General features: G+C 39.8%; 1 protein-coding gene across 1 annotated transcript in view; it reads right to left on the bottom strand.

Moving 5' to 3' along the window:
• Positions 1-9971, bottom strand: part of glra1 (glycine receptor, alpha 1) — a 120739-nt gene extending 110768 nt beyond the window's left edge. Inside the window, exon 1 of the mRNA XM_058649470.1 lies at positions 9816-9971. The gene's annotated coding sequence lies outside the window, so the exon portion shown is untranslated. The remainder of the gene's footprint in view (positions 1-9815) is intronic.
• Positions 9972-14709: the final 4738 nt, after the last annotated feature.

The raw sequence follows: 14709 nt of genomic DNA, 5'->3' as shown, positions 1-14709 counted from the left end.
CACCTATTTTCTCTATGGGATTTAGTGTGGGAGAGTGAGAAGACTACAAATGTCTTGTCTATCAAGATTATGTGGCAAACATAATCTTAAAATATTGTAAACTGCAACCTGAGATACTAATATTTCCAATTTAAGCATCTTTTTCTGTCAATTTTTTATTTTGTGGTAATTTATGTCCATAAATCTTTGCACTTTACACCAATAATGACACAAACAGGAGTAGTGGTGCTTCTGACGAGCACAAACACGGATAATAACAACGATATTATTATTATCATGATCAAGTGTTAATAAAAGGATTAAAGTCAGCCTCAGGAGCACGATTTTAATCTGAGGGGTGGAAAATAACGACAAATGACAGAACACAATGTTAAGTGAACTTTGACCTTGTCAGAGTGGAGAATGACTGCTCCGAGCACACACACACACACACACACACACAGGGACTTCCTGCCTCAGGGTTTCATGCAAACCTGCCAGTGATTGCAAACATGAAACACGGGGTCAAAGTAACGACATGAAAATGTTCATCAAACTGCAGCTACAGTACGTTCTGAGTCACATGACAGAAAAACAACATCCTGCTGCTGTGTTTGAGTTCTTTTCCGCAGCTGAGATGTTGATGAAAAGTGACACACGAGAGAGAAACAAACAAACAAACAAGCGTGATGACTTTAACGTCCTCTGTGATACATTTTGTCCTCGTCCACTTGTCTGTGTCTTACCGTGGGGACGGACAGACGGACATGTTTTCTTCAAATAGCCTCGTCCAAAATAGCACAGTGAGGAGTTACGTCACACGCTGTGGACACTGAGCTGAGACACAGTCTGCTGCTGCTCTAGCTTCACACAGCTCAGACACAAGATACAAGCTGAGCTAATGCTAATGCTACCTAACGAGATCTTTATGCATCACGTTCTGTGACGTGGATCTGATCAACTTAGGCTAAGACGTCGAGTATTATGAACAATGCCGACACCGACTGAATCACAGGCTACGATGCAAGTCATCATCTACTGTCAAAGTTAGCAACATCATTAGCTACACCATCAGCTGCTATCCAAGTTAGCAACATCATCAGCAACAACCATTAGCTGCTATCCAAGTTAGCAACATCATCAGCTGCTATTCAAGTTAGCAACATCATTAGCAACAACCATTAGCTGCTATCCAAGTTAGCAACATCATCAGCTGCTATTCAAGTTAGCAACATCATCAGGACACCATCAGCTGCTATTCAAGTGAGCAACATCATCAGCTACACCATCAGCTGCTATCCAAGTTAGCAACATCATCAGCTGCTCTCCAAGTTAGCAACATCATCAGCTGCTATTCAAGTTAGCAACATCATCAGGACACCATCAGCTGCTATCCATGTTAGCAACATCATCAGGACACCATCAGCTGTTACAGTTAGTCAGTTAGTTCCAGTAACAGTTAATAACAGTAGGTTTTCAGAGACGTTCTTCTAAATCTGCTGATGATGATGCATCATCGCCGAGCTCAGCAGAGAACATGAGACTCCAGGACAGTGTGGGTATTTTTTATTCTAGTTTTCCGGTGGTGAAATAAGGAACGAGCCGGACAGGATTGTTTTGTAAGTAGACGTCAATCAAGCAGACGAGTGGAGGTCCATATGTCAGCCGCTGCAGATACCTGACATTTGCATGAAACTGACTTTTCCTCACAATAACTTCTACACTCTCATACTTTATTTTCACTTTGTGCGAGTGAATTATTGGTGAAGTTAGAAAAGTTTGGACACAGACTGTTCAGGCCTCTAAATCATTACTGCGATACATTACCAACGTTTGTGTAAGAGTGAGTGACATCTAATGGTGAGACTGCAGAATGCAACAAATGGAAGACTACTACGAAACTACGTGGGCTTTCACATATCAGAAACAATAATAATTCCTGCTTTTTATTCATTGAGTTATGAATCGGGATTTGCATGAAAGGCTCCCACCAGGAAATAATAAAACACAATTCTGCTGTAGAAACATCGCAGTGTGCAGATTTGTGTCATTTGAATCGTGAATGTATCACGTTTATGTAAATGTCGCATTTGTGTAAATTACGTGTTTGTATCACATTTCTCTAAATGACACGTTTATTTCACATTTGTGTAAATTACGTGTTTGTGTAAATTGCAGGTTTGTGTAAATGACACGTTTGTATTGTGTTGTGTCGTCACATGTCAGGTTTGTGGGGGCGTGGCATTAATTGGAGAACCAAAGGGAGGAGTTCTGAATTCGGAATTAATGGAACGACATCTTTTATTTAATTTAAGTAAATATAAAAGTCGATGAAAACAAAACAGAGCTTTTCTGTTTTTTTCCTCGTGTTCCTGCCGACAGCCACATTCTCTGAGTCACTGTATTTTGCCATTTCAGACGATTTCAGATGCCGTACTGTGTCGGGGCTCCGCTCGGCAGCAGACGACACAGATGGACATTTGTAATTCTGCTTTGCATGAATCTAATTGTCCAATTACTTCTGGTTTTCTGGTTCAGACCTTGTTTTTTTCTTCCCTCTCTCTCTCTCTCTCGGGTTCATCATCGCAAACATCTGCACGGCACAATTTGTGGTGTATTCAGCTAAAGAGCTAAACATTAGGCCACTGACGTCTGGGACTGTGTGTGTTTTTGTAAGACATGTGGGGTTTATGAAAGCAGAAATCCCTGCTTCTCTCTCACAGCTGTATTTCCCTGCGGCAGAGTGAACAGATGTATTTGGCGTCGCAGGAAGAGAAAGTGGAAAAAAAACAAAAAGAAAACGGATGCAACAAAAACAACTCCTCTGTGAACATGTGATGCGTCATCAGGACTCTGACTCCTCCCCCCTCCTCCTCTTCCTCACATGTAGATTTTCAATTTCCGTTCATAAATAAATATTTGGGAGTCATTTTCCTCGCTCTGAGAGATGAAACGTGTTCTAAGTGTTTTCTGTTCAAGTTAATATTAATATATTTCACCTCAGGCCGATTTTTTAAAAAGCAGCAGCTTTTACTTTGTAGGAAACTGTTAAATAATGTACATATATACCGTATTTACATTATCACACTCTTTGTGCGCGTATAATGTTAATAAACCTGCGGCAATAGTATTTAAATGTGTGTGTGGTTCTTGTATTTGTCGCCTCTCCAGGACCTTTGCTTTCAACCATCCTTGTCAGGACCAGTATAGTCCTCACAGGACCAAGATTCGAATTGTGGAAAAGGTTAGGATTACGGTTAGACGTTAACTGGTTATAGATGAAGTAACAAAATGTAGGATTTGCTCTCTGCGTCCCCCTACAGTTGCCAAACGGTATTGTTGTAAAATATGTGTTTAGGTAACGTGTGCATTTGTTAATAAGAAAAATGATACTCGTGAACTGTGAAATAAATGTACAAACAACTATACGTGTGACTATTTAATATCGTGATAGAATTTGGTTCTGATTCCTTGGGTCACAATTTGTTAAAAATTGATTTATTGATTGATTGATTTGGAAAAGTTAACGTATGAAGCAAATCCAGGTATTTTTTTTAACATTTATTTAAGCTAAACTTGTAGGATCCTGGGTATAATCTTAAAAAGTGATGTAAGGGTATGACAGAGGAAATTTAGTGTAGTATATTTTACATATCCTAAGACCAGGTACAGGAGCTTAGGTTATAGTATTTTATACAAACATGATTATGTTGTTTTATTTCTCACAGTGCCGTAAAGTAGAATTTTATGGTTAGGCATTAACTGGTTTTTCCCAATCCTGTTCCTCTGGGGATCACTGCCCTGCCATGTTTCCGTTGTTTCCCTGCTCCAACCCACCTGATTCCAATGGTTAGCTCGTCATCAAGCTCTGAGAAAACCAAAACGACCCCATTTATTTGAATCAGGTGTGTCGGAGCAGGGTTGAAGTGGACTCTTGCTCAGCTCAAGTGACTGATCGACGTTGTGATAGAAGAACATTTTTGCCTTAACCAAAAGTGGACATTGACCGTTTTAAGTCTGATATGGTGGTGATCTGTGGAGTGCTTTAGAAGGTTAATGCAAATACACAGCAACTATTTTAGTTTTTACCCCTTCACATTAATAGCATTTAACACAGCTTCACTTTTATTACGAAATAGGAAATGTATCAGCATTTTCACTTACTAGAATGTAAATGTAAATATGTTGGATATTAAATGGGTTTTCATGATTACTATTTTCCTCTAAAACCTTTTATTTGTGGTCATTTACTTCATTCATGTCAGTGTGACCCTCTGGTTTATTCTGTCCAAATGAATGGAAGTCAAGTGTGTGTGTTGTTGTGTGAGACTGACCCGCTTTGCTGTGACCATTCAAGAGTCACGCGTCGTCCTCTGTGCAGCAACAGCACTGAATTATAATTAAGGTGGTTTGTGTGTGTGTGTGTGTGTGTCGCAGCGGAGGGAGAATCCATCATCGTCAACCTCCTATTGATGCGAATGTCAGACTCAGTGAGGACCCGTCACAACGAGACGCACCAAAAAACACTCACTGTAATTAGACACACACACACACACACACACACACACACACACACACACACACACATACGGTGACATCATTCACGTCACAGTGACTCACTTCATCATTTTAACCAAAATAAACCAACAGCTGAATCGAGGGACACTTGCTGTTTTCTGCCTAACGCAGTCAAAGAAAAACCTTAGACTGGAATCTTTAGGTCCCTCAAGATTCTGACGGCCGATGATTACGATTCTAAAGCGATTATATACAGTAACTGCATCTTAATGCATTTATTTTTAAACAGTGTATTTAAACATCCATCATTATATAGTCAACTGTATTTCCTTTCATTGATATCTATCAAATCTAAATGGAACAACCTTTCAATGGAAACCAAGGAAAGACACAACCATTTTAATCTGTTGCAAAGAAAATAGCAACAGAGTTTGTGATGAGCTTCATGTTTTTCTCATTTTTGGGGAATATTCATCATCACTTGCTAAATTTTTGGCTTGTTGTCTGTTTATCGTCCACCTCCGGGGGGGCGCTAATGGGACATGTTGTTCCTCATGTGTTCCTTTTAATCCAGATTATGCTGGTCAGATTTTACACTTATACCACAATACCTTTCGCTCGCTCAGCCATCTGTACTAAAGCTCACAAGGTGATAATGAAATTTACGTCATGTGACTTTTAACCAGTTTATTGGTTCAGGCGTATCATCCTCTACTTTTTTGCAAAGGACATGCTCCTCTTAGCTTCATTAAACTCTGACCTTCAGCTCTAGCTGGGGAGGTTCACAGCCGAGTGTGAAGCAACTGGGATGAGGATCAGCATCTCTGAGGCTGTGGCTCTCGGTGAGAAAACGGTGGATTTGCCAACTCCGAGTCTCAACCCGTATGTTGTGGAGAAAAGGGAGCTAAGCCGGAAGGCAAAGATCTCGATTTACCAGTTAATCTGCATTCCGACCCTCCCCTATGGTCACTAGCTTTGGGTAATGACCTAAAGAACTACATCGCAAATACAAGCGGCCAAAATAAGATTCCTCTGCACGGTAGCCGGGTTACGCCTTGGAGATACAGTGTGAGGAGCTTGGACATCTGTGAGGGACTCAGAGTAGAAACGCTGCTCCTCCAAGAATGTCGAGAGGAGCCAGCTGAGTTGGTCCGGGCATCTGGTCAGGATTCCTCCTGGACGCCTCCCTTGGGAGGTCTTTTGGGTATGTCCTTCTGAGCGGAGGCCTTTGGGCCGACCCAGGACGTACTGGAGGGATTGGGATCCTCCCGGAGGAGCTGAGAGAAGTGGCTGGGAACATCTTGGAAACCTCCTGGTGGAGCTGGCAGAAGTGGCTGGAGAGAGGGCGGTCTAGGCTTCCTTGCTAAAGCTGCCGTCCCCAGGACCCGGACCCGGATAAGTGGAAGACAACAGAACGGAACAACAAAGTCTATGTTTGACTGAATTAGTTACACACAATTTCTCACAAGTGAGGACCTTCATAGACCTAATGCATTCTCTAGCCCCTTACCGGAACTTAACCCTCAGCCTAACCCTGAACTAAACTCAATGCTAACCCGAATGTCAAAACCAAGTCTTAACCCTCGAAAAGTCCTTTAAAGACCAGCGGAAATGTCCTCACAAAGATAGTTCTTATACAGAATTTCTCCTCATAATCTACTACACACACACACACACGGTGTGTCCAGTCCAGTCAGACGAGTGTCCCCCGTGTCGAGCAGCTGTTATCAAACTCTGAGCTGCCAGTGGACGACGCCTCGGCTCGTTTGTTAGCACAAAATATTAAATCCAGTCAGCTCAGTAAATACAGCTGTCAGGAGCACGAGTTCAGACACATCACAGCTTTCCAACATCTTACATCTACTTTTTTTTTTTTTTTTTAAACATGAACACGGTCCCCCCTGAGTGTGTGTGTGCGTGTGTAGCTTTTTGGATGTAAAATTAAATAAAAACACACACTCTGAGTCAGCCTGTTATATAACCCTGCCTGTCGCCTCAGCTCAGGCAGAGGAAGCTTCAGACTAACAGCCGTATGTTGTTCCCTCAGAGAGAGTCGAGGTGAAACACACACAGAAACTCACTCGTGGGAAAGAAATGGAAAAGAAAACACTTTTTATATATTATTTAATCTAAAGGTAAAGACACGTGAGTGATTTCATGTGTCATGACGCTGATGACAGATGATGTGGACGCTCATTAAATGTTAGCGCTGACGTGCCCTTCAGCAACGCATCGAGTCTCACAGTACATAGAGTATGAACAGTTTCCTGTTTTTAGTTATTTACATCACAGAACTGTCAGTCACAACTCATCAGCTGTAGAAACAAGAGAAAATACCCCAAAAGGGTAGGGAGAGGGAAAATACAGATTTGTTATATTTGTATTTAAAGTCCAGGTCTCAAATATGCAGCCCACCACTTAATATCAAGTTATAATGAAGTATTTTTGGATGTTTTTTTTAATTTTACAGATTTTGCATACTTTTCTATTGAGAACTATTTATCATTCCATTTCAAAATAACATTTGTTTTTAATTCTATTGAATGTCTTTCTCTATGAGATGTCTTTCTCTATGAAATGTCTATTGTCTATTGTAATCTCAGAGGTTTTGGGTTTGCTTCCTGGCTCCACTGGTCTACTACTTAACACTACGTTGGTCCTGGCAGCTTTTCAGCACCTTTAGGCCCCGTTCACACGAGGACGCCTGCGGATAAAAATTACAAAATCTTTTATCGGAAGTGCCTTTCGTTTAGACAATGACGGCGTTTTTGGGGCTTGAAAACGCAAAAATCTGAAACCACCCTCCAGAGTGGAAAACTTGAACACGCTCCGCCATAGCATCTCCGTCTACACTGCCAAGATGCAAAACTTATAGATCTGTAATTACCTCTCTCAAATTTTGGATGCACCAATTCATCGGAGGCGAGCCAGACGGCTTTGGACGAGACCTGGGACATCTAGTCGATGGTGAGCTAACTTTGTGGAAGGAGTAGCTGATGAAAATGCAATCGACCCAATCGAATTCCACACACTTTTGTGTCACCGTATGCACGCAGATTTCCTCCCGAAAACGCTCGTCTAAACACGAAATAAATTGAAGACGCGATGCCACTTTTGCGTCTTCTGTTCAGACATTCATCATGTAAATGTAGCCTTATTAATGACATGTTCTAATCTTTAAATGGATGCAAAGTCAATTGTTACGCTGATGACACCATAATATATATTGTGCAGCTGCAAGTAGTATTTAATACTATCCTGTGTCTTTCAGTTGTGGGTTTGATTCTCGGCTCAGCCAGTCTACATGCTGATGTGTCCTTGGGCAAGACACTCACCCCCACGTTGCTCCTGACAGCTGGGATGGCAGCAGGTGAATGGATGAATGGCAAAACCGTAGTGTAAAGCAACTTTGAGTGGTCATCAAGACTAGAAAGCATATTATGATATTGTAAGATCTTCTGTTTTCAGCCTGTTCTATTTCTGTTGTCATTTGTTATGCACCAACCTGACATGCATTAAAATGAATTATTTTTTTCGTAACAGACTCTTCAGCTGGGAGATGAACACCAACATTTTTTTGCTTTGTATTTTGTTGAAAGAGGATGCCTCCTGTTGGCGGCCTACTAAGTTATGAATTCTAGTCTGTTGATTCTGGGTTGCATGATTGGGTTGATCCTCTGGTATTCTGACTTTTGACTATGTTTGTTTGACTGACTAAGTGAACTGAACACTCCTTCAAACTGTAATTTGTCTCTAGGTTGCAAAAGCTACTTCCGCATTAGTAACAACTGCCTACATGACAAAGAATTTAGGGTTAGTCTTATCTACAGGTAGTTGATAATGGAGTCTGTCTAGTAATAAATGACATATAACCTGAAGCAATCTTTGCATCTCTGAAAGGCTCCACCCATATTAACATTAATTGTCTGATTCACTTTATGTCAGGTTTCTTTGCAGAGTATGCAGCTGTTCCCACTGCTGGAAAAGCAACATTCGCCTACTCCTTAAGTCTAGTTCTTTCTCAGATCACCACTCAATTTACATTATGATGAAAGGTTTTTTATGGATTTAGATCAAAAACCACAAAAAATGTGTTACAAACCCCAGCTTTAATAACCACAACCATCCCACAGTGCAGTTCAAAGCTGCGTCGATGTCAAAATAAAGGGCCGCTAGCGTCGCAGCACTTACACCAGTCTGCTCTTCTGATCTTTGAGTCTCTAGAAGTATTCTTAAACTGAGCTGTCACATCGTTTAGAGTTGTTATCTGGAATGTGCCTTCTCATTTGTTTCCTCGACAGCGAGCAAAGACAGAACGAAGCTGCCAAACGAGGACGCGTCCCAGAAAAACTGTGACATCTGCTGCGTTGTAAAAACGCTGTCATTGCCGCCTTTTTACGATGCCGCATTTGCCTTTTTTTGGAGAACATAACAGCGAGGAACGAAAAAAAAAAAAAGGGCTGACGACATCAAGGGGAGGAAAGTGGAGGCCGGAGAACTGATAGCACAGAGGGTCGGCATCTGGGGAAAATACCTCACAATTGCAGGGACACAAACATCTCATCATCACCCCCTCTCTGCTGAGAGCCACGCCGATGCAATTTTGTGCACAGCATTTTTATTTTTGCCCCCTGTTCTGCCTCCATCTGACACAGCCAGCAACAGTCGTAACCACGTTAACATTCTCCCCTCTTTGTCCTGTATCACTTCTTTTCTCCAAAAAAGCTCAGAATTAAAAGGGTATTTATTCTACGCAAAATACGTAAAACTGCGTCCATTAGTGTTTACAATGATGCATTTGTTTATTTGTTGAAAGTGTGTCTGCTCTGAGTAGCAGCAGAGCATTTTTACGCGAGAGATAAGCAACAAGGCTTTAAAAACAGTCTATACAATATAAATAATTATATACACTGTGTTGTAATGTAACACAGTACAAATACTTTGTTACGGTACTTGAACCTTTAAGGTACTCAAAGGTACTTTGCAACTTTTACTTTCACTCCACTACATTTCCTCTAACTATCTTTGTTACTCATTACAACTGAATACAACCATAAGAAGAGTTAGTTATTATGTAGTAGTTGTAATTAAGTGATGATATTTGATATTTAACTACAGTAAATGTGATATACTTTAAGACTTTTACTTAAGTAATATTATAAAAAAGTGACGTCAACTTCTATCAAAGTCATTTTTTGGTAAGATACCTTTTTTTTAGTTTTACACAAGTATCCCTTTAAAGTTCTTTATACAACCATGTATGTTAGATAGCCACCAACAACGTGTCTGAAAGGTAAAGATTAAACGTGATTGCTTACCTTTCCTGAAGCAATCGAGATCAACAGATTAGGGCAAAGTTCCGGTCCACAATCCAAAAGATTTAATCCAATGGGCAGAAAAGTTGTCCAAATCGAGCAAACAGATCAGGCAAAGACAAACAATCAAGAAGCAAACGCAAGGAAAAAACCCGACTAATCCACACAAGAAAGTAAAGACATGTGGTGAATCCTGGAGGGTTTATATACAGGTTGACTTGGTGAAAACAGCAGGGGCAAGAAGTGGGTGTGGTCAGGTAAATGGTGGGAAAACTTAACAAAACCCAGGAACAAGAAGTTACAGAGGTTTTTAACCAAAATAAAACCCACTCAGGCGTCTAATCTCCACTGCAGATCTATGTTTTTCTTCTCTTCTGGTTCAGATGTTATTGAGAGGGTTACTGAGGCTTTTAAAGATTGGTAAAGATCATAATTTCTGACCCAGAAGAGAATCCACAAAAGATTTGTATCATTTCAGAGTTTATCCACATGTAACATTTTGGAACTCTATTTTTGAAAAACTGGTAAAGAAAATATCAAAACCCAACAATCAATATGCAACTTTGGTAAAAATACAATTCAATCCAAACGTTCTTATACCGTCCAATATTATTCAAACGTTTTTCTCCGTTCTTGTTCACAGAAACAGAAAACAGTGGGATTGGTTCACCCCTTCAAAAGCTACATAGAAACACACAAAGAAGAAGAAAAAAAAATGACAAACTAACTATGAAAATAAAAAAAGAAATCCCTGCTTGATTTGTAAATTAAATTGTAAAAAGTGGAATTTGCCGAGCAAACATTTTGAGGCTTAAACACTTATTGATTTCTTTAATCACTTTAAATGGAATCTGGTGCATCAGCAGCAGCTCATTAGCATTTTCTCCTCATTATTCTTTTTTCACTTCAGCAGCGACTCACACAGACTGAAACACAATATTTACAGTGTTCTGAGTGCGATAGGTTTATAACATACAGTATATAAAATAGTCACAGTAAAATCTTTCATATGTAAGTACAGAGTGTTTATATATGTATTATTTTAGGTTTTATACATTTGCAGGATAGTATAATGTAACTGTATACTGTGGGTTTTTATCTCATATGTACATATACAGTATTTAATACATGGAATTTATTATGTGTACAGCGAGAAAATTATATTTGTGGTTGTTGAGTGAAAATGTGGTTAAAATGTTGCAGAAAAACATTTTGAAAATCTTAATTAAGTACTTTTTAAAGTTTTTCAATGTTTTTTCAATCACTTTCTTTCCAATTTTCTATTTCTTCTTCTTGAATTGCTTTTTGCTGATCTATTATACAATTTTTTTAGGTGATTCACACGTTATTTCGCTCCATTTCTTCCGGTCTTTTGTCTCCTCGGGCTTCAGATTCAGTGACTTCAGTAACTTGTTTCTTCTTCATTTCCAACTTTATCTTGTTGGCGAAATGTTGCTTTTTTAATATACTGACTAAAATATGGGGACTTATGGAGAAACACGTTGCCTGAATCACATCATTACACAAGCCGGTTGTGGTCAGCGAATTGACTGTGAACACACATGAGCACCAGGTCGTGGTGTGGAGAGCCTGCAGCCGTGTGGAGACAGAAACATGACACAGTTAAACAGACGCAGTCATTTCTAATAAACCTGACGAGGACTTGTTTATCTGCTCTGACGCTATCGAGTTCATTTACAGAGAACAACAAAAAGTGACACATTCTGCCGCGAGTGATAGCAACACCAGCTCTAAACTAGTTAGCTAATATAACTACCGTTATGTGACTTAATTATTATTATATCACATTACTTGAGATGGCTGCTTATTGTAATCACATATCTAATGCTGGGTTAACACTGTTGATACACTATTATTATTATTATAATACAATTATATAGTATATCTATCCATCTATCTATATATATATGTATATATATATATATATATATATATATACATATATACTTTTATATTTAAGTTGAAGTACAAATCTACCGAAATAATTTTAAAGCATTTATTTTATCTGTAATTCTGAGATAAACCAATATTCAACCTGACAAATCCACAACCTTTACCTGCTATTGTACCTTTCCTATGGGTACACATAAGCATATATTTTATTCAATATCAATTTTCACAATTATTATTTTTTATTTACTTATTTATTTGCTATTAATCTCACCCTTTTTTAATATTTGATTTAGTATAAAGTATGTTATTTAATGTAATAGTTCTATTAGTTTTAAAGTTGACCATCTATTATTTCTGTTATTTTTATTTTATTATTGCTTTTTATGTGAGCAATATTATTATTGATGTCAGTTATACATACAGTATATGGAATAATAATAATAGTCAGTCAGTCATCATCTACCGCTTTATCCTCAACCAGAGGGTCGCGGGGGGTGCTGTGCCAATCTCAGCTACATCGGGCGATAGGCGGGGTACACCCTGGACAGTTCGCCAGTCCATCGCAGGGCCACACACAGATAGAGACAAACAACCATTCACTCTCACACTCACTCCTATGGTCAATTTGGAGTGCCCAATTTACCTATCCCCACATTGCATGTTTTTGGACTGTGGGAGGAAGCCGGAGTACCCGGAGAGAACCCACGCACACACGGGGAGAACATGCAAACTCCATGCAGAAAGGCCCTTGTTCCAACCGGGGCTCGAACCCGGGTCTTCTCGCTGCAAGGCGAGAGTGCTAACCACTACACCACCGTGTGGCCCAATAATAATAATAGTAATAATATAATTACTTTGCATTGTTATTGTGTTTTATTGTTTATAGATCAAGCATCTATCGCATGGGTATCTATCACATCTGCAATTGTGTTCTTTTTTGGTTTATCATTTCTCTCTGATGCTTTATTTATAAATATGCAAATAAACCAATAACCAGTCAGCCATGTTCAGGCCTTGCAGGCCTCATACTGTTAAATAAAATGTATGTTTTTGTGCCAAAACCAGCTACAGATTTATGTTCCATTGTGTCCCGGCACAACTTTTATATGACACCAAACAAGATAACAACACCGAAGCTTTGCTATGTATAACTTTTACTGCGTTTCCGCCGCTCCCTGTTTTAATTATTACACGGTTAACGAGAGAATCTATGAAGAATAACGGGCTCATCACTGCATCTCTTTTTTTTTCCACCGGCGCAGTTAATGAACTAAGTGTCTCTAATATTTTACACGGCTGTACATCATCTTTAGCATCGCAGTATTTCATAATAAGCCTCTCGTACGTTATACTGGTGCAGATTTATTTACCCGGGATCGTTAACTGACGGCAGCTTCTTACCTGGATTCACCTCAAGACTGTTTCTCACATTAAATACTTTGTTATTCCATATCCACTATATATATATATATATATATATATATATATATATATATATATATATGAAGGTCCTGCACACACATTATGTACAGTGTACAGAAAGATGCTGTAGAGACATAAGAAAGGAAGAAAATGTGGTGTCAGCAAAACTATAAAGGACTCTCAAGAGAGAGTGTGTGTGTGTGTGAGAGGATCTTGGCTGCTGGAGTGTATGTGTGTAAAGTCTAGTATGCGATTGGACGCCTCAGAGTGTTAATGTAACCTTGTGCATGGTGATAGTTTGCTGATTATTTGGCTGGAGGTTGAAGGCGAGGCCTCGTCGTGGTGCAGGCGCCGCGCTGCTCCAGCCCTGCAGGGGGACGCGGAGCGGCGTATTAAGATGGCGCTTTTGGCTGCCGACCAACTCCAAACACACACACACAGAGGTTTGTGCAGCTATTCTTCTCAGGACTCTGCATTGACATCCATATATTTGGACCGGCTAAGCAAAGCCTTATCGCTAACCTTAACCATAACCAGGTAATGACTAACCCTAACCTTAACTATCACCACAATTCAAATCTTACACTTAACCAGTTTCGAAACAGAAATGAGGTTCTGCCTCAGCAGAACCAGGTTTTAAACTACTGGTCCTGACAAGGTCAGTGTTATGTGCGGTCCTAACGAGGTGACAAATACAAAAACACACACACACACTCTCTCAAACGCCCAGAAAAGCACCACAGGCGGCTCTTAATCATATTATCCCTGCGAATGTGGCGAGCAGCGTGACGTCTTTAATACACTTCAGCGAGGTGTGTCGGAATCAAATACTCACACACATTTTCTTGCACAGCACTTGTATTGAGGACAAAATGCATTCCCTAGACCATGGGTGTCCAAGCAGGGACAGATTTGATAATGTGAAGATTTCTGGGGCCCATTGGTCCCTTCAGACCTTATTTTTTAATCCAGTGTTTTATAATAATTTTATTTTCATTGCCACAGTTTTGAAATGGCAATGAAACCAAATCTAAGCCACGCAGGAGGTAACAAATACATTTCAGAGATTAGAGGAGCCGCTACAAGGTGCATTCAATAAACTACACTAGACGCTTGCTGTTGCTGCTGCCACCTTGTGGTAATAGATCTCGTCACTGGAGTAGAGGAATTTGTAAGAGAAATATAAAAACGTCTTTCATCAGGACTTTTCCACTGAATCAACAGATATTAAATTACACACACATACATGTATAAATATAAAAATATGCAGCTGTTACACAGTGTTTTAAGGGGAAATACGCCTGTGGGCAGGAAGCTCACACCGGGAAACGACAGCAGCAGGAATTCGATCATCACTTCACAGAGAAAACTCAATAGTCAATTCAGCAGCTCGCTCTATTCCCCAGTCTCTGCCATCCACACTGTGAAATCAATATGTAATTTATCTGCGATAAAGCTGAGTGTTGCCTTCGGCTGGTTAGTGTATGTCCCGGTGTGTGTTTTCCTATCTGCCACAGGAGAACACACACCTGCACACACACACACACACACAGAGAGAGAC

The sequence above is a fragment of the Solea solea genome, chromosome 14 (genome assembly GCF_958295425.1).
Source record: "Solea solea chromosome 14, fSolSol10.1, whole genome shotgun sequence".
NCBI lineage: Eukaryota > Metazoa > Chordata > Actinopteri > Pleuronectiformes > Soleidae > Solea > Solea solea.
This window is presented reverse-complemented; position numbering and strand designations above follow the sequence as displayed.